Genomic DNA, 25,930 nt, shown 5'->3' with positions numbered 1-25,930 from the left:
TGCTTTTAACATCTGTCAAGAGCTGGGTTGGGGGAAGCAGTTGGAGAGGAGGCCATGGTGTGGAGAGAATTCAGGTCCCCTCATCGCCCTGCTTTAGCTGTCATTGGAAAAGACAAACAGATCTACTACCAGAACGTATCATTTCAGCTAGTGTGACCATTTTAAAATCTACTATGTTCTATGCGCACAGAGCAATACCTCAGTAAAGAGCACATGTTTTGTCTGCAGGGGGGTCTCAGTTCCAATCTCTAGCATCTCTAGATAGGGCTGGAAAGGTTCCAGTTTGAAGTCCCGGAGAGGCCAGGCTGTTTTTCTTTTCTTTTCTTTTTTTATTTTTGGAACAATTATATTCAGAACAGGAGAGTCAACACAACTATACAAACAGGGGAGAAGTTACATGAAAAAAATAACATTGCCGAATTTAGTCCAAATTGAAACAGAGGTAGAATTCTCATAGCCTTCAAGTAATATATATATTTTTTTACCAATGTGCACAAGAAAGCAACCAGCCACTGACGTAATGAACAGCCACCCAGCCACTCCTTGGGCTTTCCTCATATCGCCATCTTCTTAAGGTGAAAGGAGAAATACTCACCAGATGTAGCTAAGAGTGCTGAGGCTCCAAGGGCTACACTAGGGCTGCAAGCTTGGCAGTGAACACCAAGGCATTGTGACCTGTGCCCTCTTGGTTAGGGTTCTTACTTGAGTCCTGGAGGCGTCCTCCACCTTCCTCTCTGAAGGAACATTTCCATGTATGGCAGATGGTGATGGAAGTGGTTGGGAACCGTAGCCAGATAATTTGTTCAGATCCAAATCTAATTTGTTCTCCTCTGCTGATTGCTTGGAATGGACAATGGAGATGTAAAACTCTTGCAGCATTTGTGACAAAGAATAAGATGTAGCTCTAAGAGTGTTTCTTGCCTCCATTCTTCCAGATGACTCCACTTTTCTGTTCAGGGGTTCCAGACTCAGACAGTTTGTTCTCTCAACGGTAATGGAAATATCCACATTCTGTTGTGTCATTTCCTGGCTGTGCTGAGTCTCCTCCTTATTCCCTTCATCACTTGAAGAATGGCGGGAAACACTGTGTTGTCAGGGGACAAAGTATCACCATTTTTCTCTTCTTCATAATGCTTGGAAAGTGTCCAGTTCTCATCCCAGATTTCTGTGCACATATATACTGGCTCAAGGAGTGGCATCTCAGGGTCTGAGTGTGAGCCTGATGTACCCTGGGAAAGCACTTTATTGTAGCAAGACCCTGAATCTGGTACTTCTGGAAGGTCACAAAGAGATTCCTGCTTAAGCAAGGGCGTTTCTGCCTTTGTCAAACCAGACTGCTGCTCTGGACAGGGTTTCAGATACAATGTGGAAAATGATGGCTCTTTGAAAGTCTTGTAAGGAATGTTTTCTCTGCAGATGAATGCATGGTCCTTTAATCTCAGCGCAGATGATCATGAGCCAAAGCATGGGCACAGTCAGGATTTGTTGGGGGAGGGGGCAGAACCTCAGTTAGCAATTTATTTTTATTGATGGGGGGGCAGTTGTCCCTCCCTGCCCCCCTTGGCTACGCCCATGAGCCAAAGGTTGACTCAATATGAGGTATCTTACTATATACACAGGGACGCGGGTGGCGCTGTGGTCTAGGGCTTGCCGACGGGTTGAGCTCCCATTGTTCAGTCCCAGCTCCTGCCCACCTAGCAGTTGGAAAGCACATCAAGTGCAAGTAAATAGGTCCCACTCCAGCGGGAAGGTAAACGGCATTTCTGTGCGCTGCTCTGGTTCGCCAGAAGCGTCTTAGTCATGCTGGCCACATGACCCGGAAGCTGTACACCGGCTCCCTCGGCCAATAAAGTGAGATGAGCACGCAACCCCAGAGTCATCCGCGACTGGACCTAATGGTCAGGAGTACCTTTACCTTTTTACTATATACATTTGGGTAAGACAAAGTCACAGATCTCTTTGCTTCTAAATGAAAATAAAATTTAAAAAGTGTGAGGATGATTGACCTGTAGCAATAGCATTGCTGCTGGCAAATGAGAAGTGAATGAGAAAAATAACCATTAAAAATGCTACTAAATTACGTGGCTTTTGAGCAAGTTAAGTTTCCCCACTAGCACCACTGGAATCTGAAACTGAAGTTCTGCTTAAGCAATTTATCTTTTCCTGTTTGAACATTTGCTTGGAAGTTGAGCTGTTGTAATTAGTATTGGTACAACTGCAGTCTTTTGGTAAATTGGCCATCGCTGTCTTCCCGATACAAATTGAAGGCTCTGAAAATTCTGGAGCTGGGCTGACTAATTGTGATGTGCTTTTATTGCTTTTGAAAGTCAAGAGAAATGCTGAAGTACCAAGGAAGGCTATGTATTCACTGATCATCTAAGGGACAATAATGTGTTCATCGAACTTTGCTTTCTGTATCTTTTGGTAAAATACAGAAAGTAAACCTTGATTTCACATATATGTATGTTATTTATACAGGAGATCAGCCACAGAAAATTACTCTTCTGAATTTATTATTTCCCTTCTTCATTCTTATTATCCAAGTGGTAAGAAGTTCACTGCAAACTAGCTGAGGTTTCTTTCCTTTGATTTATTTTATTTTATTTTATTGAGGTGGGAATCCATCTTTTCTCTCTAGCAAAGAGTCAATGCTATTTAACAGACCACAATTAATTGGCCTGACTTTCTCATGGCTCAGGAGATGATCATTCTAACAATAATCCATTCTTTTCTTTGTTGCTATAATTAGGGAAGCTAGATGCATGTGAATTTATGATAGTATAAGGATTTTTAATTTACTTATTCAGAACTCTTATATGGCTCTTCCTGCCTTGATTTGATACAATTGTATCTGTTGCTATTCTGCAGGCCTCTGGCCCTTCAACTGAAGATCTAAGAATGATGATTATTCCAATTTAACAACCCCTGATAGAATTGCCAAGTTTCCTGAGATTTGTACTCAGAGGCTGGGAACCTCAAAGTTCAAGGATGGTGCATCGTGGATCCCAAGGGGAGAAGCAGAGACCAGGATGACAGGGATGGCTCCACACCTGATGGGCAAGGAAGCAGAGCAAAAGAGCAAACCATAAAGGAAGCAACAGCACCTGCATGCTTTGAATGGGCTTTGTGAGGGGCTCTGATGAAAATGGCCTTTCTGACCCCTCCTCATCCTGAGATTGTATTTGTTTGCCTGGAGACCTTCAGAAAAAGATCCAGCTTCAGGTCCGATTAAACAAAAAATTCTACATTTTGTGATGTGTTCACAACAGAAGACCTGTGTGTGGGGACATACAACTGGGACGCATGTAGATGAGCCCTGGAGCCAACAATATGTGCTCTTTGTAAGTTGTGTGTGTCTTTGCTGGGTCCCTGTACTTGCTGTATGTATTCATTATGCACCCAGGGTCTGCACTAGCAGGTCCTTAGATTCTCTAGCCTGAAGGAAGTGCCAGGAGAAAGGACAATGCAGAAAAGCTCAAACATTGCTGGTATTTTACAAAATGTGTAATAACTTTGGCTGGGATCCAAAGTGCCATAAAACAAGTGTGAGCCCAAGGGAAATTTACATTCCTTGTTCTGAAACAGCAGTAGCTTATGCTACAAAGCAATTTGCTTCTCAAATTCAAGGGAGGTTCAAGAGCAACTTGTAATATGGCAAGAGAGCCAGCTGCTCAAAACAATTTTGCTGGACGAGTGTGAGGCCCTTGCAGAAGCCTAAATAATTATTTACATTCCAGAATTTGAATATGCATGTTCTGTGCATAGATTCATCTTAAGCTTCAGATGAATAATTTAGTGTTATTGAAATACTGGGTCTCCCTCTCTGAGGTCAGAGCATTCTTTCCAACCTTACCCTCCCAGAAGACATAGGATTTCACTGTTAAATAACTAAATGACAATAAATACTAATTTTGCAACTGAGAATTCATCCTGCTTTGCCAGGATGAAATTAATGAACTGGCATGCTGCAATTCTATTTACTCAGAAATAAGTTCCACTGAATGCCACGAGACCTGCTCCCAGGTACCTGTGCAGAGGCCTGCAGCCACGATGAACCAACTATTAAACATTTATTTGCTCTTTATGCCCTTCAGTTGTGGGTGCTGCTGCATACCACCCCTAATATAACTTTAAGTTATAGGTTAACTTTAATATTTTCTAATGTGGCTGTGGACCTCATTCCTGGCCTTTGGGGACCAGTGTGAAGCCCACTGAGGGACAAGGCCTTGGGGTCAATAATGAGCTGGGCACACTGAGGAGCATCTCTCTGTTCACTGGCTGGATACTGCTCTATTTTTGTATTGGATTTATCTTTGTGAGTAATGTTTTCTAAGCCTCTGGCATATGGCCCTAGCATATTGGAAGGCGGAAAAAGAATGTTTTAAAACAAAAAAATGCAGATTAATAAATTTTAGCACATTTTCAATATCTCACCTGCAAGTTAACTCCTCCTCCTACTTTTTTTGCATGATGCAGGTTGTAATGGTAATAGCAATGCTATCTGTTTTGTAATAGCAGGGATCCCTCCTGGCATATCAAACACTTGTTAAACTTGCTTTTTGGCTGTTTTCTTGACTACAGGTTCTGACAGCACTTCCACAGGTCTCTGATCCTCTCCTTCTAGGCCCAGAGGAAATATGTAATACTACTTTTCATCTTGTTATGCACAATTGCAAAGGAAGGTGGAATATTAGATGTGCCCCAGAAGCTCCATTTTTACTCTTCAGTATACAATGTTGGCTGGCTGGATTTGCTTCCCTTGCAGACTTCTTAAATACTGCAATTGATTAAAGGCTCCTTCTGTATTGAGGTAGGTTTCTCATGTGGAGCATTTCAAGCAGTTGCAACTTGATAAGGTTTAGTAACAGAAGAAGAGGAGGAAATGCTTTTGTACAGCCCCAAATCCCTCCTGCACAAAAGCAGCTCCCGTCTGCTGCGCTGAAAGGCAGTTGGCACGGTGACACCTCAGTCACGTAGCCCAGCCTCCAGCTTGCCTTTTTGTCCTTGTCTCCAGAGATGGGATTCAAGAACAAGATGTTTTGTTGTTCAGGAACAAGTGAGCGTTGTGGACTGGTACTAAAATAGCAACAACAAAAACCCCTCGCCTTTAAACGGGAAATGATTTTGCCTAAGCCTTAAATGCAGTGTGTGTGTGTGTGTGTGTGTGTGAGAGAGAGAGAGAGAGAGAGAGAAACATTAATTATATTATATTTTTAAAGTGAATACTTTTAAGACATCAATATATTTAACAAGGCGATGCTACATAGAAACAATCATAAGCGTTGTTAACGGAAACATTATTTCATTTTATAAAGCTGCCACTATTAAGAGTTTCTCTTATTTAACCATAAAATTCACTTTTAACTAGTTCAGGTTAAATACTTCATGCTTTAGTATTTAGTAGATGTTGGACCAATCTGACAAAATTCTCTATAGTTTGTTACATGTGCCCAAGTCCTAATGAAGGATGCATCTCATATTTCCAATATTGGCAGCTGTACTTTGCGGTTTTTATATTATGAGTTTAAAGTATATTGCACTTGTTTTAATTGTGACATTGATGTAACCTGCCTTGGTCTCAAAGTTGCTCTCCAATGCACAGGTTGAGAGGAGGTGGTGGCTGCAGGTTGAGCAGCAAACACAGGGTAATGCTGCATTAATGAAATAATAACCCAGGACTCAAAAAACAACCACTTCTTGGCATGACAAAATCTAAGTGGTTTGCAATTTGTAGTCTAGCCAATAGTTTCCTCCACCGCCTGCTGCTGATCCCTTGGCGGGATTGTAAGATGTTCAGGTGCCTTTCAAGAAGTCAGGCACAAAGCACTATTGGGCTATTTGCCCAATAATAATCTCCCACTGATACAAACATCTAGCACCATTTCCTGCAGGCAATGTTTCAAATATTTATTTTTAAAAAAGATTGAAATCCACATTCATATCACCGTCATTTGCACAGGACATTTAATTGTTTTTCCAGCAGCATGATTAAGGAAACATGTGAGAGTTGTAGCAGCAAAGCAGAAAACTTTGTGGTTGGGGAAAGATGTGGCTTAAAGTGTATGGTACATGGACATGAAGGGACGTGGGTGGCGCTGTGGGTAAAAGCCTCAGCGCCTAGGGCTTGCTGATCGAAAGGTCGGCGGTTCGAATCCCCGCGGCGGGGTGCGCTCCCGTTGTTCGGTCCCAGCGCCTGCCAACCTAGCAGTTTGAAAGCACTACCGGGTGCAAGTAGATAAATAGGGACCGCTTACTAGCGGGAAGGTAAACGACGTTTCCGTGTGTGGCTCTGGTTCGCCAGAGCAGCGATGTCACACTAGCCACGTGACCCAGAAGTGTCTCCGGACAGCGCTGGCCCCCGGCCTCTTGAGTGAGATGGGCGCACAACCCTAGAGTCTGTCAAGACTGGCCCGTACGGGCAGGGGTACCTTTACCTTTTTTTTACATGGACATGAATACGTAGCCCTATGACTGTGCCTTAGAATTTGAGGGGGAAACAGACTAGTATCTGATGATACTACTGAATCTTTGAGCTTTTATAATCATCTCCAAATTGGGAGAATTAATTTCAGAAATGGAGGGAGAAGTGAGAATCAGAAACGAGTTTGATCACAACTACAATTCTTTAATCTACCCACCCATCTTCTTACTGTGGGCTTGTCCACACCAGAGCAAAATATGGATTTGCACATGCCCATTGCCTCATTAATGTTGGGGTGTCCACATGATGTCCATTCCAGTGTTGTTGCAGACCTCCCCTCTTCAAATGTGACTTTTCATTTGTTGTTTTATCCTGGCTCTTTTGGACTTTCAAAGGATTGTGGGGGGGGGGGGACAACTGCATTTAAAGGGGACAAGTTCTAAGAAAACACTACATCAATGGGGAGACAGTCAGGTACAATTCCCTAGAAGAAAAGATTACAACATCTGGGACTTCTTAGTTGAGAGAAAATGTGAATAACAGGGGATATGACAGACTTGTATAGTGGGCCAGGTTCAAGGTATTTGTGTTAATACACAAAACTCTAAACATCTTGGGTACCTTAGGGACCACGTGGTTCCTTATGGTCCCTCTTGATCACTGTGATCCTCTGATGGGGTATTTCTGGTGCTTCTCCAATCCTCGTGCCCCTGAGGTTCAGTTGGTCTTCATTAGGGACCAAGTCTTTAGAGTGGCATGCCTTGCCCTGTTGAACTCCCTGTCAGTAGAGGTTCAGCAGGAACCAACTTTTCTTTCCATCAGACGCCTTCTGAAAAGAGGAGACTATATGATAGTCATCTTCAAATATCTAAAGACTGTCACATGAGGCATGGACAGCTTGTATTCTCCTGCTCTGGAATGTAGGACCCAAACCAATGGATTCAGGTTCCAAAAAATAAGAATCTGACTAAACATCAGGAAAAGCGTTCTGACAGTGAGCTGTTTGACCATGGAACAGACTTCCATGAGAGATGGTGGGCTCTCCTTCCTTGGAGGTTATTACGCAGTGGTTGGATGGCCATCTGTCATGCATAATGTACATAAAGCTACTTCAGCTTTTATCCTGGTATATTATTGTGAAGAAAAAAAGAGTGTTTGGAACTATCATGATAGTTGTGGAGATAGAAATTGTGGCATGATGGATGAAAAACCATCTTCTACCATGTCTTTGTGATACCTTCAAAGCAAGCCAAATCTGTACGTGGACTGGAGGAAAGTTGGGTAGATGACTTCTTTAGATTGTTCAGGCTCTGTGATTCAGTAGGTGGCAGTCTTCTCTCTCTTTTGCCACAAAATCTTTAGCACTGCGCTTAACTGAAAGAAAGAAGCACCAGAGGGTTATGTTTTGGATGGTACTTTTATTTATTTATTAAATTATTTGTAGCCCTCAAACTCTGTGATCATATTGTCTGGTTTCCTGATTGCAAAATTAGGCAATTTTCAAAGCACTCATGTTCACTGCAAAGTAGCTTGCTTGCATTTGGGGTTTAACCCCACTTTTTATGAAACAGTGCAGGCACTATTTGTAACCTTATGGCTGCTGCCAACATAGAGTACAACATTTCTATTGAAAAGTTGAATCTGTCAAGGCTGCCTTCATTCAACAGTTTCATTCCCCTTGACAACAGAACATTTTGCCCTTGAATTCATATCTCATGATCAAACAGAAGGCTGGCAAATATAAACAAGATGCCACAAAAGAGGCTTCATACTGATAACATAATTTCCTATTTATCCTACCCTGAAAGGTCAGTACAACTTCTAGTCAACAAACTTCATATTTATACTGCAGTATCAGACCTGCCAACTAATTACAATAAATCAGCGAGGTGGGGTGGACCCATCCATTAATCAGTGTGTGCAACCCTCAAGAACTATAGCAAGTGAATGACTTCATTGGCTTCTGGAACCTCCCCTTTGGAGTGCTTCAGGTACGATCAGAAATTCAATCCAAATGGTCAAAGAGGTCAATCTGGAAAGTGGAAAGGGGTAAAACACCAAGATAACAATTCTTTACAGCCCAATCCCATGCATGCATCATTGGAGGTATATTTAGATAGAATTGCCCATTTACTTACAGACCTCTTCAGAGCAGAGGGAAATCATTCCTTACCAGCAACTCAAGGAGAGATGTTAGGGTCATCAACTTCCTCAGTCAATCCAAGTGGATAGCTCAGTTGCTTAGAGTGTGGTGCTGAAAACTCCAAGGTTGCAGGTTTGAACCCCATAACGGACAGCTGCATATCCCAGCATTGCAGGGGGTTGGCTAGATGATCCTCAAGATTCCGTCCAACTCTACGATTCTATGACAATGAGTTCATGGTGGGGCTTTTTTGGGGGAAAATAACTTTTTGCCCAGGCTGGCACATTTTGGGACCCATGAGAGCAGCAAAATAACAAGACGGTACAACAGTGATGGGATAAAATCAGGACATATTTATCTGTCTGTCTGTCTGTCTGTCTGTCTGTCTATCTATCTATCTAGTCCAGAGTAGTAGAGTGGCCAAACTTACATTTTCATGTGTAAGCAATATGTAGTGGAAGAGAAACACAGAGGCATGCAGCTGCAAGATTTGTGTTTTCTTCAGAGCAGCAGCAATGACATAATCTGCTGGAGTGTCAGGATAATTGGTATACCTTCCTTGCTCTTGCAAGCGAATGGGGTGGTAACATGGCTTTCACATTTTGCTACTGCTTGTGACAGATCACACAGGGGAAGTTTGAGAATAAGGAAAATAATTTTAAGGCTGGATACTTCCTATGTGAATCAGCAGCATCTCCCTTTCTTTATCCAGTGACAGACAGATGCCAGAACAGAGTGTCCGTGCTCACATGGAAATTTGTGTCACTTTGATACTGTTTTGCAAATGTCCTATAAGCATTTTCACTTGGCCAGACTTTTGTAATGATACACCATACACATTGATGTTGTCCATCTTATTATGTATCTTAGCTGCATATGAATGTTGGACTGGAGAGGATTGGGGATATATTTCTTCACTGTTCATTTTCTTCTGGATATAAACATATGTTTTAACTTTGGCTATTGCACTACAAATCAGTCCATACTGAGCTGATCTACCTTTCAATGTCTGAGCCAGTAAGGTGAGAGTTACATCTCCATGCAGTGTCTTTTCCTCACTCCTATTTTATATTAGAAACAACAAGTAATTCCTAGACACATTCACCTTGGTTTTTTATATCCCTGACTGAATTAGTGGTATATTCCTGCCTAAATAGCTTCATCTGTCTAAGGACTGGAGGCATTGCACCAGAACATGTTCACTTAATTGAAAAATGTTACCTTGATTTTCCTATGTCTTAGTGTAATCACCCAACCACACCTTTTAATTTAACTACAATCATTTTAATCAGGTTAGAAGGATAACAATGTAGTTGTGGCTAAATAGCCAATATTGAGGGGATCCATTATTCTATGATATGTTGAGCCTCATTTCATTGATAACCAATGAGAGAGTGTAACCTATCTCATTTTCTGCTGTTCTTTTTTTTAACTCTTGGACAAAAAGCGTGTTTGTTCTGTAAGTGTAATGGCACCACATGCACTGAAAGCGCCAACTGTTACATAAAGAAAAAGAAAATGCTAACTCTCTGCACCATGACTGGTAGTTACTGAAACTGGTTTTCCAACCTAGGGTAAGTTGCGCCAGTGATGATACCATTTCAACAAAAATTTTACCATGCATTTCTTAGGGTTGCCATATCTTGAAGAGCAAAAAAGAATACAGCCAGAGCCGCTGCCAGCCAGAGCCAGGGGAAAAGACTTGCAGGGGTGGACGTACAGGGCTGCCGCCACTACCTGCACACCTCTTTTCATGGCTCAGGCTGGCAGCAGCCGCAGTGTGCAGAGCATCCCAAGCCTGAGTCTGAGCCCAAGCTTAAGCCCGAGCCACTAAAAAAACCCCCAGTCCCCCCAAATCCTAGACATTTCCTTTAAAATGTAAAAAAAAAAAAAAAACTGCCTGGATGGGCATGTTGGCTCCCCAAAAGTGGACATGTCTGGGTTTCCCCCCCAGATATATGGCGCCCCTCACAACAACAGATCTGGAATATCAGGGAATGCCTAGCATCCAGTAGAGGTAGTTTGTGAGCAGCGGTGGACCTTAGGGACTCAAATTTCAGTGATGCCCTGTGCAATTCAGCTATCCTCCCCACTTCTCACCTTCCATTTTACATAGTTGCGGCACTCCTGAGGCTCTGAGCCCAGTGCAGCCAAACCAGTTGCATTTCCCTAAATCCCCCTCTGCTTGTGTGTGTGGCTCCTGCCCTGCTTCCCTCAAAGGTGGTGGAGGCAGCAAAGGGCTTTATAGGGCTCAGATGTTTTTCCTCTCCTCAGTCAACCAGTGTTTCTGTGGCTTTAACTCCAAAGCCACTTTTAGTAGCAATGGTCCCCATGAGCCCAGGCAGTACTAAAGGTGAATTTCTCTTCTGGACAGAGTGAAAACTATTGGTCTGTACCAGTTATTTTTGAGGAACACTTGTTTTTTTCCATGAACTTGTCTGCCAATGGACCTCTGTTCATTGCAGATGAGTCAAGGTATGCTTTTAGGCCTGTTGAACTCCACTGTGTCCTTGCATGAATGAGGACACACCCTGCAATTGTACAATGCAGGGGAAGATTAGCAGCAGAAGGCAGGCTGTCTCTCAGGGAAATTTCTGTCTTTGTACTGAGCTTTTCCATGAAGAACCCCAGATAAATTTCTAAGGAAACGTCAGGTTCCTGCTGACCAAACAGCATTCTGCTCACACAATGGGATTTCACCTTACTTTTCTCTTCTTGAACCACCTCAGATCTGCTCCAGAGTGTCCCTCAGCCCTCTGAAGACTTTGAGCATGCCCAAGGGACTTCATGGGAGAGGAGGGAATGCTCTGTTGTGCAAATGCAAGTCTGTTGTGCAGTGGAACAGTCCATTGGATGCAGCCCACAGTGAGAACTAGTGGTATATATCATGCTGCTTATTCCACTGTCCCCCCCTCATGTAATGAACTCTGTAACCTATCCATGGCATTGCTGCATTTCTTTCTCTCCCAAGGTAACCACTAGCAACATTCACATCAGATATTTTCTGGATCCCACCCCCAGTATCATTGACTAAAAAGCACACTATTAAAAACACATTCAAGCAATGACTATGTGAGCTAAAGGCATGTCTGAAAGCAGCTTAATTGTGCACCTAACAACTGTAATGGGATTTTTTAAATTTTCTTTTGCATTGGCATGAAATCCAGGGTATGGTCCATTCTAGATGTGTGAGAAGGATATAAAGGTCAAGATAATAATTCTGATATGTCTCCTAGCCAGTAGTGAACTTATTTTTTCCTGACTGCTGTGCTGGCAAATGCGATGTGACAGAGTTAACTATTTCCTCAGGGCCACGCTTATGGAGCTTTGTAAATTAATGCAGAACATTAGTAGACATGGCAACCTTTTATGGAAGAAGTAGTTGCATTAACCTAATGGTGTAATGAAGAACAGAGCAAAGAACCTCCTTCTGTTATTAGGAGATAACACACCAGGAAATATTTTTTTTTTTTAAAAAAAAAAGTAGCAGAAAACATTGCAGGTAGAATCTGGTGGATGTTAGTTGAAATCCACTGAACTAGAATGATGGCTTTTGAAACATGTTGAGGAGATTTTGGGAAATTTCCCTGAAACACAGCTTGTCCATTTTCCACCGCTGCCACCACCAACCAAAGGTCTATCTATTCCAGTATTTTGTTTTCACTGTGACCAACTAGAAACCCCAAGCAGGACATGGTCCCACTCACATTCTCCTGCTCGTATTCAGAGGTGATTCTGCCTTAATTATATATAGCCATCATGACTAGTAGCCGTTGATGCTCCAGTCTCTCCTTTCAATGTGTACTAGAAAGGATACTGGGTGTACAGTCAGGAGTGCACTGAACTGCACTCTTAGTTCATGCCTAGGGACAAACTTTACAAAAGCACCTTACTTGAATGGATTGTGTGTCCTACAACAGCCTCTAGAAATCTTGACATGCAGTGGGTTTGTGGCAATGTGTGTGTGTGTGTGTGTGTGTGTGTGTGTGTGTGTGTTTGTGAACAGCTGTTTTTCCACATATAAATCAATGGGGAAGTGATTCCTTATTCGAAAATACTGACTCAGGGTACACAGGCAAATGCTTTCTTTGGATGAATCCGATCACATGGGCAGGGTCTACTCCTATAGGACTTGATGTGTGGAAGCTTCATTTGATGTTCAGAGTTCTACCTGCAGCAAAAGACAGGGCTGAAACCCACCTTTCAGGCCTACTGGCGTATTCTGTTGTTGTTTAGTCGTTTAGTCGTATCTGACTCTTCATGACCCCATGGGCCAGAGCACGCCAGGCCCTTCTGTCTTCCACTGCCTCCCGCAGTTTGGTCAAACTCATGCTGGTAGCTTCGAGAACACTATCCAACCATCTCGTCCTCTGTCGTCCCCTTCTCCTTGTGCCCTCCATCTTTCCCAACATCAGGGTCTTTTCCAGGGAGTCTTCTCTTCTCATGAGGTGGCCAAAGTATTGCAGCCTCAGCTTCACGATCCGTCCTTCCAGTGAGCACTCAGGGCTGATTTCCTTCAGAATGGATTGGTTTGATCTTCTTGCAGTCCATGGGACTCTCAAGAGTCTCCTCCAGCACCATAATTCAAAAGCGTCAATTCTTCGGCGATCAGCCTTCTTGATGGTCCAGCTCTCACTTCCATATATCACTACTGGGAAAACCATAGCTTTTACTATATGGACCTTTGTTGGTAAGGTGATGTCTCTACTTTTTAAGATGCTGTCTAGGTTTGTCATGGTGTATTCTAGGCTATTGCAATATTTATATGAAATGTGCTGCATCTGGACAGGTCTAAGGAAGTTGAGTTGATGAGAACAAAATGAAACCTGCATTTACACTCTCAATGGTGGAAACTTGTATCCCTTGCTTATGTTTCTCTGTAAAGGTTACATGCCACCCCAATCTCCACAAGTGGTGAGAGCTCCCAGAGGTTCCAGGTGCACTTACCAGGGTCTGTGTTCCCTTTTGGGACAATAAGGCACAGCAGAGACTGTGGTGTCTTTATGAAATATGGTTTTATTGACTTATATATACAACCAGCACCTAGGTGGAGGGATTGCAGAGCATTCACATCCTACGAGGCCTGGCTTCCCCCTTAAGGGCATCAATAGATTCAAAGGACAGCAAAATGCCGCACTCTGTGTCTTTCGTTTCCCTCCTTCTCCTTGCTGCTAGCCAGCTCCAAGGACCTTCCCATAGCCTACATCATTCAAAGTTGAAACCCTAAATCTGTCCTCTGCCTCTTCGCACTAGCACCCAGCAAAGAAGGGGCCCCACTCCTCCTTGCCTGGCAGTCTTGCCCGCTGATGGTTTCCTGCAGGGCCCATCACTAGCCTTGGTTCCCTACTAATGGCCCATTGGAGAAGCCAAGGTTCCTTTGCCCCCCCCCTAAAATATTTGAGGAAGCCAGCCCCCCCAAAGTCAATAGGTATTGTCATTCAAATAGTGTGTGTGTGTCACATCTTATAATAGATTATGCTGGGTGGAGCTTACTTACCCCCCAATTTTATTCAGGTTGGCACCCCTGCTTGCAACAGCCCATCCAGCAACTCTGCCAAGGTGGCTTGGTTCATTAGCAGAACTAAATCCAAGGAGTTGTGGAACCCAGGAATTTGGGTGTATCTGCACACCCCCAACACCCCCAACAGCACTATATCAATAATAATATGAACTAATGTGCAAGTTTTATTTGTTTATTTGTTTTTTTAATTAGCCTCCTAGTATACCATCACATAGTGGAAATATGATGCAACAAGAAGATAAGGACTTGATTAACATTTGCAGGCTGCTGTACCACAATAAAAAGTACAGCCAAGTGTCACTGTCGATGCCAGTCCTATACACACTTTTATGGAGTAAGTCCCATTGAGATCAATGGAGTTTTCTGCTGAATATATAGGATTATACTGTTAACTTCTCAAAACTGAAATAAAAAAGCTATTCAAGGAAATTGAACTTCTCACTGTAGAGCACTTTGCTTCCATTTAAAGCACTCAATTTGATTTATCTATTTGAAATGGAAATAATATTTGTCAAACAGTCCTGAGCTGGCCAATAAATTGTTATGTTTTCTGCACGGTAATGATGCACAAAGAGAGCATCTGGATAGTAATATCCAATAGAGAATGAATAAAAATTGAAACCTGTCCAAAGAAGAGAAAAAGAGTTTTGATAGCTTCTCATGATAACAATTTTATGGATAGAATTATGGTCATTGAATGAAGCTATATATATGATGTCCCATATAGAACATGTTTCAGAACAGACATTGAAACTTGCCTCTGAGACAAGAAAATAGGCTTTTTGACTACTGGTGTTTCTTAAATGCAAGACATACGTAAATTCTAAAGTGTCAAAATTAAACAAAACATTAATTTCAATATGAAAGAGCACGATTTCGTAATTATTGGAGCTGTGTGGGGACTTTCTGCCCCCAATGAATATGTCTGAGGCTATCTGCTGACAATGATTTTCTTTGGAGGAGAAAGTGGGAAGTATATGAAAAATGTTACATCTATGAGCAGAATGCTGAGCTCATGCTTGCTCCCTTTCAGAAAAAAATCCTGCAATCTTACACCCACTTGACTGGAAATAAACAATTTTGAACACAATGGGGCTTCTGAGTACATATGTATAGTATTGTACTGTTAGATTGCTGTTTCCTTCTCATTCTGATACTACATTTTCCAGGTCATATTGCTCTCTCTGCCTGACTCAGGATTGTTGTTCTGAGGTGGAAGAGCAGCACATGCATGCTCATTGTATGTATAAAATGTCAGACAGGCTGTCCATGTGTGTATGATTCATCTCTATTTTTAATAAGGGGAAAATGTGTAGATTGGGTCTTTGTGCCTACAGTCTAGTCAGTGTAATGGGCTGGATGAGGATGAAGAAATTGAAACTGAATCCTGATAGATTGGAGATGTTGTGGTCTGGTGATTAAGTGGGATTGCACTCTCCTTGAAGGAGTAGGTAAATAGTCTAAGAGTGCTTCTCCCCCACCCCAACTCCCAAATTTTAAAATTGATATCTTTGCAACATAATGTTTTTAATTAAATAATACAGAGAGAAAATATTTTATACAGGATCAGATCAGAATCATGTCAAGATATGTCACAGTCAGGCACAACAAGATGGCATGTGATTTCCAGCAATGGGTATTCAGAGGCATATGGCCTCCAGCAATAGAGGTAAAATACAGCCATTGTGGCTAGCAGCTGTTGATAGCCGTATCTTCCATGAATTTGTGTAATCCTCTTTGAAAGTCATCCCAGTTGGTGGCCCTCCCTGCCTCTTGTGGAAGTGAGTTCTGTACTTCAACTATAGAAATCACTCCTTCCTTGGAGGGTTTTAAGCAGAGGTTGGATGGCCATCTGTCATTGTTCTTTTCATTGAGATTCCTGTGTTGCAGGGGGTTGGCCTAGATGACCCTTGGGGTCCCTTCCAACTCTACAATTCTATGATTCTATTCACCATGGGAAGTGGTATTTTCTTCTAACTGATGTGTCTTCTGTGCTTCTTTTGTCTGTGCTGAATCTTCAGCTTCGTTGGCTGTCTTTAAGTTCTAGTGTTATGAGAGAAGGATAAAACTTTTCTCTATCCAATTTCTTCGCACCATGCCTTAGACATCTCTATCATGCCCTCTCTTTCTCCCCTTTTCTCTAAACAAAAAAGCCCAAATTATTATAACATTTCCTCATAGCAGAGTTGCTCCATCCCCTTGATTATGTTGGTTGCAGTGAACCCTTTTCACCTTTACAATATTCTTTTTGAGGGGAGGGGACCAGAACCGTACACAGAATTCCAAGTGCACTTGCACCATAAATTTGTATAATGGCATAATGATATTGACATTTTTATTTCTTAATGATCTCAAGCATGGCATTCATCCTTTACCAACAGCTGCCCCATACTGGGTCAACATAACTCAACCTGTTAATCACTGTCAGTTCAGACAGACAGCAGGTTCTGCAGGTGAACCCCTTCTTTGTGTTCTTTCTGGCTGGGTGGTAAAAACCTATTGAGAATGGAGCAGGGGTATTCCTTGATGGTGCCCCAATGTTGGAATGCCTTCCTAGGATAAGCAGAGCATCACGTTCATTTTTCAGAGAAAACATTTTTCTCTTATGTGGAGTATCTTTGTGATGATGGAATAATGGCCTCAAAGTTGAGCCTGATATAAGGAAGGAACTCACCTCATTTTCTAGGTTCAGGGGAAGGATTTATCTCATCCCTGATGCAGTGCTGGGCTCTGGCACCACTCTGAAGTTTGGTGTGACGCTAGGAACATAATGTCATGCATTAATATTACACGAAAAACAAGATCTAAGACCAGGCATATGCAAATAAAAAGGGTGCAGCCCTACTAATTGGGCTTGCTGTGTTCTTTAGGGTGCCCACTGAATTCCATAGAAAGAAGTAAATTGGTTTAATATGGACAAGTTGAGAAAGACAGAAAAATCTGTGCCTGTCCCCAGGCACCATGATCACCAAGAATAGGGGCAAGCCCCCATCCCAGTGCATGCCTTTATCTTCTCCCATATAACTGAATGGCTACTCTGCTCATCTACTGTGGATGGAAAATCAAGTGCTGTACTTACAGGCAACAAAATCAATTGTTGGTTGGAGTCCCAAGGAGTGCAATCTTATCTTGTATTTTTATTCTGTGAACCGCCCTGAGATCTATGGATGAAGAGCAGTATATAAATTTAATAAATAATAAGATAATAAAAAATTATCTCACACAAAGACACTTTGCATCTATCAGTGAGCCTATGCATTACAGAGGTCCTGCTTCCACGCATTCTTCACCCATCACTTTGCTAGCTATTTGTCATATGTTCATCTCTTATGGTTCTGCTCCTGACTTGAGATTCTGCAGCAGGTGCTAGTTCAACATGAATGCATATCACTTCTATTCAAAATAAAGATGTGGCTGCTGAACCTTGTGTTTTCCAGCTCTTCTGTGCAGAAAGAATGAATCAGACAGCTGTTTCAACCTCTGCCTTTTTATTGGCAACACTAGGTTGTCTCATTCTATAGCTGGTGAACTGGCACCAATAAACTGAGAGGTTAAAAGAACATCCTTGAGGGGAAATTGTCAATGATCTCAATGATATGTAACATAACAGAACATGGTGGGGTTATTAGGCTTTGTTCCAGGGACATTCTCTGTAGTCTGACTGCTCAGAAGATCTTCCAGATCTGATAATTCACAAATGAGAATATTTCCCAATCAAATTAAAATTAGTAGAAATCCCAACTTTGTGGCTGGAACACTGCAAAATGTTTGCAAAAAACCACAAACTATCTGAAATAGAAAAATTGCATGTTGTGGGCATTGTACAAATACCTTTTCAGCTGAAAATATGCTGGAGATAAACAGGCCTTTCTCAGGTTCTAGTTTCCAGCTGCCCAAGGCAGAGGGATGGAGAACCTCAGGCTTCAGGGTCTCTGTCTGGCCCTTGGACTTGACCCAAGTCATGGACTCTCTCCTGGGCTCACTCCTCCCTGGCTCTGCTTCACTCCTTTACAAGACTGAAATGTGACTTGAACTGTAATCATGCCTTTTGCTTGCCCTTGGCAGAGTTTGCGTACAATAACGCGCTACATGCTTCAATGCATCAGACCCCCTTTTTTGCCAGTTATGGATACCATCCTCGCACCTTCCCATCCCCAGCTGACACCCTGTCGGTGCCGGCAGCAGAAGACTTCGTAGAAGAACTGTCAGCAATCCAGAGTTTACTAAATGAGCATTTGGGCTGTGCTAAGGAGTCTATAAGGGACGCAGGTGGCGCTGTGGGTAAAACCTCAGTGCCTAGGACTTGCCGATCGTATGGTCGGTGGTTCGAATCCCCGCGGCGGGGTGAGCTCCCGTCTTTTGGTCCCAGCTCCTGCCCACCTAGCAGTTCGAAAGCATGCCTAAGTGCAAGTAGATAAATAGGTACCGCTTTATAGCGGGAAGGTAAACGGCGTTTCTGTGCGCTGCGTTGGTGCTGGCTTGCCAGAGCAGCTTCGTCACGCTGGCCACGTGACCCGGAAGTTCTCCAGACAGCACTGGCTCCCAGCCTCTTAAGTGAGATGAGCGCACAACCCTAGAGTCGGACACGACTGGCCCATACCTTTTTACCTTTAAGGAGTCTATAAGAGATCAGCCAATGCTCACCGACAACCTGGCAGTGAGATGAAGATGGGAGATCAGGTGTGGCTGTCAACATGTGATTTGCCACAAAAGAGCAGATGCAGGAAACTAGAACCTCAGAGAGTGCGCCTGTTTGAAGTGATAGACCAGATCAATCCTTTAACTTTCAGGCTCTGATTGCCTGTATCCATGAAGATTCATCCCGTCTTCCACAGATCAGTTTTGTCACCAGTTGTGCCTGCACACCCTCAACAGGCACCTAGACAATCACCTCTACCTCCCTTCGTGGTAGAAGGAGAGGAAGAGTATGAAGTAGAGCAAATTCTAGACTCTCAACTGTGAAGAAAAAAGTTGCAAGACTTGATTGTGTGAAAGGGGTATGGGCCAGAAGAAAGATCATGGGAGTATGCAGAACATGTTCATGCACCAGACTTGCAAAGGGCATTTCATACTTGCCACCTCAACTGGCCAAAACCACCAGGTGGAAGGAGGAGGAGGGCTTTAGAGAGGGGGGTGATGTCAGGGACTGGACTGAGGAGGAATGGTGGAAACCACCCCACCCCTCCTGAAACTTCCAGAGAAGAGGAAGATAGTATAGATTTACAACAGTGGTGTGCAGAAGGTCACAGCCCAGAGAGAGAAGAGGGACAAAGCTGGGAGATAATGGGAGAAGAGGAGTGGGGAGCAGCAGAGCCAGAGCATCTGGCTGACATGTTATCATTAGAAAGCATTCCAGACCCCCCTTCTCCCAGAACCTGGCGAGCAGTGAAAGTGGGAGAGCAGAGAGCTAAGAGGCAAATGGCCTTAAGTGGCCACCATAAGGTGAGTAGTGCTGTTGATGACTGAGAGGGAATGGGGGGAGGAGATTACTCGGAGTAACACCATTACTGAGAGGTGACATTTCTCAGCCTCTCTCTGTGAACATTGAATAAAAGATATTGGTCATTGGATTCCCTGAAGTCTGACACTTAGCTAGGGAGAGGTATGTGTCTGTGCTCAGAAACCTCTGGCTTCTGCATGGCTGGTGTGTAACCTAAGTATACGAAGGTCACATCCTTCACAATGCTATTTGGCTTTTAACTTGCTTTTAGCTTTCCTATGATGTTATTATTTGATTTTATTTTGTTATATTGTTGTAATCCATAGTGATATATCATTGTGATACAGTTGTATATGTATACACTTCTATAAATAAATGAGTAAAACAAATCTGTTGCTCCACCCGCATTTGCCTCTTGTGCCACCCACCATTGGGTATGTGGTTCACCTGTTTTCTAAAGTGGCAAGAAGCACATTTCTGGGGTACAGAAGTATCATTTGAAGCAGCCCATAGTGTATTATTTCATAAATTTGTGACCTGCTCTGCTTACTAGACAGGCAGATTCGTTTTCTAGAAAGGGGTGTGGCCAAAATTAATTTTATTCCCTGCCTTCTGTTTTCCTTCAGATCTAGCTTAACTTCAAGACCTTCCTTTGCTTCAATTTCTTTGGAAAAATCATATTTGTATTCTGCCCTTGCAGAAACTGATCCACTTTATTTTACAGTATCCACATCTGGGCAGTTAAAGATGGCTTGGTTCCCCAGGATGTTCTGCATGCTGCCAAGGTGCATTCTGGGTCGCTCTTCCCCTTCAGCCTGAGATGCTCCAGCTTCCACCTTTAGCACATTAGCATTCTTGGAACTCCGCTGAGGATGAAACTGAGCCCATTTTGTAAAGCAAGTGTGATAATCAAGCTCTATAAAAGTGATTAATAATAATGATAATGCACAACATCTTTGTTAATAATAAATGTGACCCATAGCAGTACTTGCTACTGATGTGTAATTGCAGAGAGATTTTTTTGGCTGTTAATAAAGGGTTGTCAACACATTGTAATCCATTTTGTACAGAGAGGGGACAAGCCAACAGTAATTTACTTTTCTAGTGATTTGCATACTGTAGACAAAATTTGAGATGGGCCAGTAATTAGTAATGTGCTTAGAATTAACTTCTTTATGAAGATAGGTAATTACTGTGTGGTTTCCACAGTTCAAGCATTTTGTAGTGCTTAATGGAAACATGAAAGATGCTCACAAGGAATATAAACTATGAGGCTGCTACACATTCTAAGTGTGTGTTCAGTATATTCAAGCTGAATTCCTGGCATGATTACATTTTTAACCAGGATCCCATCAAGACTCTTAGCCATTCTCCTTTGAACCTTCTTAGTGACAATCTTCTACAACAATACCTTCTGGCAATTATGTTTCTAACAAAAACAAAACAAAACAAAAACCCTGCAGGTTTAAGATGAAAGTTAAGGCTTTCTCATGTTGGTTCAAAGTCCACAAATCCAGGACGCTGGCAGTTAAAGTGGATGTCCCAACAGATGAGCCCTGTCATCAGCTGTGATGTTGTGCAATGTCACAAATTGTGCTTGTTTGCAACCTACCCTCCATGTACCCACACTTTCCCATGGTCTTTTAGCCCCAAATCCCGTTGGGACCAGTAAAGAAACCTCATGCAGCCCTGGCATTGTATTTCATTGTTAAGTATCTGAGCCAACCTATAATGATAAAGGAATGCCTGCTTGTTGCTTGCAAGATGAGTTAAAGGGTGGAAGGGGCCCTCTTCTAGCATCCTACCATATGGAGATGTGCTCTGGTGTTGTAAGGACAATAATGGTACTGTTGGAATATGGTGTGTTTAGCCTTGTTTCCTAGCATCACAGTGATTAATTATGGTGCAAGTAATAAAGTAATGGTGCAAGTCTGAGAAAGATGGGAGTTTCTTAAAGGTGAAATACTGAAGACCCAAAGGCAGACAATTCTAACAAGAAAGAAAGTGGGAGGCATCTAAAGAAATCAGTGTGGCTGCATAAGGAACTTACAGTTGAGCTGAGAGTTAAGAATGACATGTATAACAAAGGAAAGAAAGGGGAAATCATGAAGGAAGAGTACAGTATACACAAGTAGCCAACAGTTGCAAGGAAAAGGTCAGGTGGGCCAAAGCTCAGAATGAGCTCAGGCTTGCAAGAGAGGTTAAAAATAATAAAGTTTCTTCAGCTATGTTTGAAGCCAGAGGAAGAACAAGAAAGTGGTAGGTCCTCTGTGCAGAGCAGATGAAGAAATGCTATTGGGTGACAGAGAGAAGGCAGAATTGCTGAACACCTACTTTGCTCATGTCTTCACCCAAAAGGAAAGCAGTGCCCAACCTGGTGATAATAGAATAAATGTTGCAAGGAGGGAACTGCATGCCAGGATAGGAAAAGAGGTGGCAAGGGAACACAGAGCTGCTTTAAACGAATTCAGATGTCTAGCGTCTGAAGAGCTGCATCCAAGGTACTAAAGAAGCTTGTGGGTGTAATCTCAGAGCATCTGTCTATAATATGTGAGAATTCTTGGAGTACAGGTGAGGTTTCTGTGGCCTGTGGATCAGAGATAGGCAGATGTGGTCTCCTATGGACTTGGACAACATTAGGACCACTAGTGGAGGTTAGCGTGGAATCTTGCTGTCATAAAATGCAGGACAACTAAAATCAGAAGCCTGGTTTTCTGGATCTCAGCCAATTGCAGACACTAAATCTGTGAGTGAGGAAATATTAGGCAAGCATTCAACTGGTGCACCCCCTCCAGTTCTTGTCTACAGAGGAGGAGTCTATGCAGTGACAACCTAGAACAATAATGAAACCTATTAACAGCAGGTGAGAGCTGGTCATGTGAAAATGCACTGATCTGCACAACAATCTGCCACTGTGGCCCCTGTGGTCCTCGGGGGCAAAGTCTGGGTCAGGCAGGCTGTACTGACATCAATGAATGAAGTGGTTTTATGGACATTTGGAGCAAGTAATTTGGAGCACCTACATCAAACTACAATTCTTAGATTCCCTGAGGTGAGCCATAAGAGTTAAACTGGTATAAAACTGATATAAGACTGCAGTGTATATATTCCCCTAGTGCTTGTTCATGTGGCTCTGAATATCTTGATTTCCTGCTTAGTCACCTGGCTGTAAGGTAATACTGCCTGCGCTGGCCTCTGTGGAACTACACACAACATAATTTATTAGTCGGTGCAGTCCCCATTCTTTAAAAATGCTGAAGTATCGGATAGTGAAGATGTGTATATCCTTTTCAGCTTTCCATAAAGGCACATTCACAGCTGTGAGATGTTTTCCTTATTTGCCAGGTAAAGCCGGAAGCCTTGAAAAGTCAAGTCAATGTGATTTGCTTAAACCTGGCAATGTCAACAGCAAACCTTCTAGGCATCTTTATTTCATCCTTCCGTGCACAATAACAGCAGTTTCAAAAGTTGCAGTGCCCGAAGCAGCTGGATGATTGAAAATGAGGCCTTTGTCAAACAGAGCTTTGTGGTTTTGTAAGTGACATGGCTAAAGATGTTTTAGAGAGCAACATTCTTCAGAGATCATGAGGGGCTTCTGCTTGGTGCTTTAATTCAACATGATGAGGCACCCAGCATCCCCAGAGTGAATCCATTTCTCGGGTTTGTGAGACACGTGTCTAACCATGACCTTGCCTAACAACCACTTCTTTTTTTGCAAAACTGAAAAGCATGCATTCATAAGAACAAAGTAATCTAAAACATTTTAGGAAAAGCAGTGAATTCAGAGAGATAGAGAAATTCAGGACCAGGCAAGCTGGCCTTTGGCTCTGCCACACATACAACTGACCTGGGATTGATTTTGCTTTCCAACAAACTTTGGGGCAATGGATAGCTCATTTGGTTAGAGTGTGGTGCTGATAACGCCAAGGTTGCAGGTTCAAAGCCCCTTATGGGACAGCTGCATATTCCTGCATTGCAGAGGGTTGGACTAGATGATCCTCAAGGTCCCTCCCAACTTTAAAATGCTCTGATTCCAAGATGCTTACTTTTAAAATAGCTGTATGATTTTTTTTAAATCAGTGTAAAGTTGCATCATCTTAAAGAGTAGTGCCACGCCTCAAGTTAGTCTCACAGGATTGTTAATGGAGCCTCTACACTCAGCTTTACAGGTGAACACACAGACAGTGCTATCACTCAGCCCAGAACCGTATCCATCACATTCTGTGCAGTTGCTGTAAAAACCAGGGAAAGTAAGTAAGTAAGTAAGTAAGTAAGTAAGTAAGTAGAGAGGCTTTTCCCCTAGTCCAGAGCCAATTTGCCTATCTAAGGGGGTGAATGCAAAGTGTCAGAATTAGATACATTGGCAGTTTTTAAAAAGTTTGCTTGCTTGTTGCTTTTTATTTATGTATTTTGTCTTGGAAATGTGTTGCTTGAAAAGGGAAGCACTAGTGATGGATACATGTTGGTGGTGGTTGTGCAGGCAGTCTTTCCTGAGTCATCAGCAGTTTCCCACACTCATGCCTTCAATCATTCATTTTGTGTAACAGGATTTAAAGTCTTTCTTCCTGACATCCTTGAGCACCTAATTGAGCTGGGATTTTTCTCTAGAGATGTCTTAATGTTCTGTTCACACACAAATGCTCAGAAGCATTTACCTGAGAGACCCTGGAAATTGCCCTTTTGCAGACCCAAGGAGAAAAAGCTTAACACACACACACACCAATTTTCTTGTGGAAGAGAATGTAGCTGATCATGTTATTTCCTTTTCCTAGTTACTTTCAGTTATTTTCTAAAAGCATTTAAACTTCAGTTGTGCGGGAAATGTTGCTCCTTGTAACTCAGTCATAAGAATAACTATATTGCTGAATATGGTTGGCTTAGAATGTGGGAGTGTGAAGTAATCTCATTGCTTTTGTTATATCTGATTGGCTGAAACCACTTTAGGAAGACATCCATGCTTAAATGGGGGAAAGATGAGGAACAGGTGAAGCTGTGAGCATGATAGGAACTGCTGGATCATAGAATTGAAGAGTTGGAAGGGACTCTAGGGTCATCTAGTCCAACCCCCTGCAATGCAGGAATCTCAACTAGATTATCCATGACAGAGGGCCATCCAACCTCTGATTCAAAACCTTCAGGGATGGAGAGTCCAACTCTTGTCGAATGGCTCTTAGCACCAGAAAGTTCTTCCTGATATTTTTTCCAGATTCTTCTAATTTGAAGCCACCCCCCCCCCCCTATTCTGGCATTTCCCTTAAGCTTAGAGACTTAACTTTCAGTTTCAAGTTTCAATTTTGCAATGCAGCTCCATCTTCCTCCCTGACATTTTCCTTATATGGTAAGCTTAGAGACATAGTTTGCTGTCAATAGATGTTTGCCTCATCCACAGCATCCTTTTTATGCTTGGATCACCAAGGTGTCCTAATGTGCTTTGGGTGTTGCTGCTTTGACACCTGCTGCATTGCTCAGGTCTTGTTTCATTTTGGACAAGACCATAATTCCGCCAAGACACCTCACCTTGGCTCAGGAGTCAGTATGCACCGGAATCTGATGACTCTCCCTACTGATTAGGCTCCATCTTGCCATTAGAATCATAGAATCATAGAGTTGGAAGAGACCACAAGGGCCATCGAGTCCAACCCCCTGCCAAGCAGGAAACACCATCAGAGCACTCCTGACAAATGGTTGTCAAGCCTCTTCCAACTCTATGATTCTATGATTCCTCCAGTCTGCCAGGATTTCGCCTGTTCTCCAGGAATTCTCAAAGATGACTGCCAGTGGTTCTGAGATCACATCTGCCAGTTCTTTTAATACTCTTGGATGCAGTTCATCTGGCCCTGGAGACTTGAAGGCATTGAGGAGTTCAGCCTTTTCTGTGTCCCCTGTTTGCATTTCACCATCTTCTCCTCTGAGTGACCCCACTGTTTCGTTGTTCTTCCTTTTGCTTCGGACATACCCATAAAAGCCTTTTTTGTTGCTTTTAACCTGTCTAGCAAGCCTGAGTTCATTAAATAACAAGAATGTTACCCCAGTCAAGGTTTATTGCCTTCAAGGAAAGGAAAACTCCTTCCATTATGAAGCAACTGAACATCATGCAAATAGAAAAAAAACAAAGTCTGTATTAGCAATACAGTTAACAAAGGGATGCTTTTTTTGTCATCTCAATGGTTGAAGAATAGCTCTGTATCCACCCCTCTTCCCCAAGTTCTGCTTTTTTACCATTCTAGATTGTCAGGACCAATGGAGGGAAAGTAATCAGATTCTTCTCGTAACCAGGATCTGTAGTTGCACTTTTGCAGTCCAACACTCACTTGGTGAACTTTTATCTGCCATCTCTGCTTAGGAGGAAACAGTGATTCTTCACGGTGCCCTTATAAGCCCCAATTGGCCTCTCTGGCTTGGCCC

Source organism: Podarcis tiliguerta, assembly GCF_965153285.1.
Source record: "Podarcis tiliguerta genome assembly, chromosome: 4".
Classification (NCBI taxonomy): domain Eukaryota; kingdom Metazoa; phylum Chordata; class Lepidosauria; order Squamata; family Lacertidae; genus Podarcis; species Podarcis tiliguerta.
The sequence above is the reverse complement of the archived record's forward strand: the minus strand, read 5'-3'. Positions refer to the sequence as shown.